Source organism: Schistocerca nitens, chromosome 7 (assembly GCF_023898315.1).
Source record: "Schistocerca nitens isolate TAMUIC-IGC-003100 chromosome 7, iqSchNite1.1, whole genome shotgun sequence".
Classification (NCBI taxonomy): domain Eukaryota; kingdom Metazoa; phylum Arthropoda; class Insecta; order Orthoptera; family Acrididae; genus Schistocerca; species Schistocerca nitens.
The window spans coordinates 311227802-311232801 of NC_064620.1; positions in this window are offsets into that span (position 1 = coordinate 311227802).

Below are 5000 nucleotides of genomic sequence, written 5' to 3' on the forward strand. Positions count from 1 at the left end.
GAGGCGGCTGCAGCGAAGCGTCCGCTGCTGGCGGCGCCGGCGGCGGCTGCGGCGGCGCGACGCCATGAGATGGGTCCCCAAGGCGCTGACCGGACGGCTCCGTCGCTGAAAGCAGACGGGGAGCGGCAGAACCCAGGCGACGACAGAGGCGCAGCTGATTGAGATGCCGACGCACCTCACCAGAGGCCCCCAAAACCAAATACATCGCGCGGCCGAGGCAGCGAAGAATGCGCCCTGCGAGCCAACGCTGTGAACCGCGATAGTTGCGATAATAGACAACGTCGCCAGGAGCAAAAACAGGAGTCTGCCGCTGCACAGGAACCTGATGTGGCGGATGCAGCAAAGACATCAGAGTTCGATGAGGACGACCATGGAGCAATTCAGCCGGCGAGCGACCATCGCGGGGCTGAGAGCGATAGGAAGACAAAAAGAGCAACAAAGCGTCCTCCCGTGAATGCGACTCTTTCAACTTCAACATCTGTGACTTGAAAGTCCGGACCAATCGTTCCGCGGCACCGTTTGACTGAGGCGAAAACGGCGCGGATGTCAGATGTTGAATACCATTGGCCTTGCAGAACGACTGAAATTCTGCGGACATGAATTGTGGGCCATTGTCGGAAACAATAGTCTGCGGAAGACCTTCAAGGCAAAAGATAGCAGACAAGGCTTGGATGGTGGCAGAAGACGTCGTGGAAGACATCCGGACAACAAAAGGAAAATTACTGAAAGCATCAACCACAACCAACCATCTAGCATTCCAGAATGGACCAGCAAAATCGATGTGCAAGCGTTGCCAAGGGGAAGTGGCTTTCGGCCATGCAAAGAATTTCTGCGGCGGTGCGGATTGTTGTTCGGCACACGCCACGCAAGAGGAGCACATATTCGCAATCGCAGCATCGATTCCGAACCAAGTACAGTGCTGTCGAGCAAGCTGTTTCGTTCGCACTATACCCCAATGTCCTTGGTGAAGAAGCCGTAAGACAGAGGACTGTAACGAACGTGGGACTACGACTCGGGATTGATCATTATCGGAACGCAACAACAACACACCACGTCGTACAAAAAGTCTCTCCTTGTGAGCAAAAAATCTGCGAACCAAAGAATCCTCGATCCGTGACTTTGACAAGGGCCATTGCGTAGCAACAAAACGCAAAACAGAAGCAAGGACAGGGTCAGCAGCTGTGGCTGTAGCTACACGACGAAAATCAATCGGAAACGATGTGACCACGTCATCGGCTTCCGAATCAATGAACATGCAAGCAAGTTCGGAAGAATCGAATGCATTATCCTCAGCAACAGGCAAACGGGACAACGCATCAGCGTTTCCGTGCTTTGCACGCGTGGGTTCGGATCCCATCCTCGTCGCCAAAATATTGTTGTGTCGATTCCCTAAGGTCTCGACACAATGAGTGGCTAGGTGCACGCGAAACTAACGCAGACGGGCGTAAATTCTGAAACAGGAGACTGGATGAAAACTATAAAGAAAAGAAGAGAGATTTTAATATACTTAACTTTAATGTAGTCTTGTTCTTGTTGAAATACATCTCTTGCATAGTAGTAAGCAATTAGCAATGATACACATGGCGCCTTGCTAGGTGGTAGCGATGGACTAGCTGAAGGCTATTTAATCTGTCTCTCGGCAAATGAGAGGAATACTGGGTAGGTCTAGTCGCAAGCTATGTCGTCCGTACAACTGGGGCGAGGTCATGTCCGTGTCTTGTGACCTGCCATGTGGTGGCGCTAGGATTGCGAGTACACAGTGGCGACACGCGGGTCCGACATGTACTACAGGACCGCGGCCGATTTAAGTTACCACCTAGCAAGTGTGGTGTCTAGCGGTGACACCACACCAACCATGTCGGTCCCCATGGGCGTTGCACTCGCAGTCGCAAAGACTCTGGCAATGGCTAAAAGCGCTCCGCAATATATCACGCAGACGGGTAATGACGGTCCGAGCGCTCAGTGTGAGCAGAGCATTACTGAGCCCTGACCCACAAGCAGGTTGTAGCGTATCCCACCCGCAGACATGTGACGTTGTCACACGACCAGTTGTCACTAATCGACTCATTGCTGATAATCATATGCCATACACCGGGGAAAGCTGCCGCAAGGGGTAGCTACGTAGTGCAGTCGCACCTCTACTACTGTACAGAGATAGAACACCACGAGACTGCAACCAGATTAAACTGATACATGGCGCTGATAACTAATAGATGCAGAGCCATCGGAATATAGATGACATACGACATACAACTGTCCCTATACATGCTGACAGTCTGTGCACACAATGTGAACTACACGTCACCCAGACACCCTATCACACACTACTCTCTGGCTGTAACAGACACAGACACAATATCTAAGCACCACCATGGAACAACATCCAGTGCATCCTCTCCGCCACATTACACCATTCACACTATGATAACAAAACCAGGAGGTCCACCCCCAAAACAGAATATCTCACTCTTCCAACAACCATCATTACGCAGATAAGCCACAAACACCCACACATGTGCTACACAGGGGTGCAGCCAACACCACCACACTGGCGTGTCTCACAGCATATAAGCAATGGCAGGAATGAAAGACACAGGTCTGCCACTCCCTTGCCACACCCACGGAACCGGCGCACCACCTCCCCTGAGCCAAAGGTGCATCCTGACGTGACACATCTCGGGGTGCCTCAGGCGTCCACTTACCATCATCACTATGAACGAACCTCGTCCCCTCCCCCCCTCATACACCATCCCTTAACCTAACCCATGTTGCGCCTTAACCTAGCCTATGTTGCGCCTTAACCTAGCCTATGTTGCGCCTTAACCTAGCCTATGTTGCGCCTTAACCTAGCCTATGTTGCGCCTTAACCTAGCCTATGTTGCGCCTTAACCTAGCCTATGTTGTGCCTTAACCTAGCCTATGTTGCGCCTTAACCTAGCCTATGTTGCGCCTTAACCTAGCCTATGTTGCGCCTTAACCTAGCCTATGTTGCGCCTTAACCTAGCCTATGTTGCGCCTTAACCTAGCCTATGTTGCGCCTTAACCTAGCCTATGTTGCGCCTTAACCTAGCCTATGTTGCGCCTTAACCTAGCCTATGTTGCGCCTTAACCTAGCCTATGTTGCGCCTTAACCTAGCCTATGTTGCGCCTTAACCTAGCCTATGTTGCGCCTTAACCTAGCCTATGTTGCGCCTTAACCTAGCCTATGTTGCGCCTTAACCTAGCCTATGTTGCGCCTTAACCTAGCCTATGTTGCGCCTTAACCTAGCCTATGTTGCGCCTTAACCTAACCTATGTTGCGCCTTAACCTAACCTATGTTGCGCCTTAACCTAACCTATGTTGCGCCTTAACCTAACCTATGTTGCGCCTTAACCTAACCTATGTTGCGCCTTAACCTAACCTATGTTGCGCCTTAACCTAACCTATGTTGCGCCTTAACCTAACCTATGTTGCGCCTTAACCTAACCTATGTTGGGCCCTAACCTAACCTACGTTGGGCCCTAACCTAACCTACGTTGGGCCCTAACCTAACCTACGTTGGGCCCTAACCTAACCTACGTTGGGCCCTAACCTAACCTACGTTGGGCCCTAACCTAACCTACGTTGGGCCCTAACCTAACCTACGTTGGGCCCTAACCTAACCTACGTTGGGCCCTAACCTAACCTACGTTGGGCCCTAACCTAACCTACGTTGGGCCCTAACCTAACCTACGTTGGGCCCTAACCTAACCTACGTTGGGCCCTAACCTAACCTGTAATTGTTATATGAATTGAAACATTCATGTAGCGTTGCCTAATCGCAACCCTCTCAACATAGGTCAGTGCTCGCACTCTCTGGTGTCCTGCGTATTGATTCATGTTACGGTGCGTACCCTCACAACATCTAGCGAGTGGTGCGTACGTTCCACATGGTCCCGCTATCCACTGTAATGTGTACTGCTGTAAGACTTATATCGCTCCCCTGTCGCCTCTAGTTCGTCAGGCGGGAGTTTGCGTGTTCAATGAGCTTCGCAGCTGTGCAATGGCATTCGCATACGTACGCGGGCCACCTTCCACGTGTTCTCTCGTGCATACGTCGCAGCATGTATGTGGGCTGATGTGGCGTGTCGTGACGCATATCATCCAGGCATGCAAGACCCACTGAATTTGCAAATGTAGATGGACGTCTACGTTTGCTGCCCAAGTTACGCAAATGAACTGGAAATCCGTTGTTGCGCGGTTGTATACGCTGGAGGTGAATCATTGATTGCGACAATCGGTACAGGTATTAACTGGTTGCTTCAGCGACACCCGTCATACCCACGAACGTGAGTGGGCATGTGGGTATGAAGCGATACGCGGCGGTGGCTGGGTGGGACCGTCCCCGGCCGGTGAGGGGGGAGCGCCCGGCGTGCTGGCCGCGCGCTGCGTGGGTGCACGCGCTACAGCCGGCTGGTGGGGGCGCCCAGTGGCAGGCGCGCCGGCCGACGGACGCGGCAGGCGGCGCAGCTGCGCGCCGGCGCACCCAACGCGCGGCGCCGTGCGGCCAAAGTGGGTCCTCGCGGGCCCGGTGCGAAGCGCGGTGGACATCTGCAGTGTGCTGGTCCGATTGAGGACTGTGTGCGTTGAGGATGCGCCGCCGCCCGGCACTCGGCGCCGCGACGCCGTCTGCTGCTCGGTCGCCCCCGCGGTTCTCGCAGGTGGTTTGTATCGCAGCTGTGCGGATGTGTTGGCGCGTGCGCTGTGCTGGGAGAGTTCGCTTTGGCACCCAAGTGGGGCTCTGCCCCTCTGTGGCGCTGGCGTTGGAGCTGCCCGGCCACTGTTTGTGGCCGCGTGTTGTCTCCCGCCGGCAACACCACGACAGCACGCTCCCGGGCCTCTGTCGGCAGCGGCAAGCTCAGTTGGGAGCACGGGTGGTCGCACTGAAAGCGTCTACTCGCCTATCTCCGGGCGATTGCGCCTCTCTCGAACCCGACCAAGTACTTAGGACGGCGCTGCGCGCCGCCGGGACCTGAGAGGG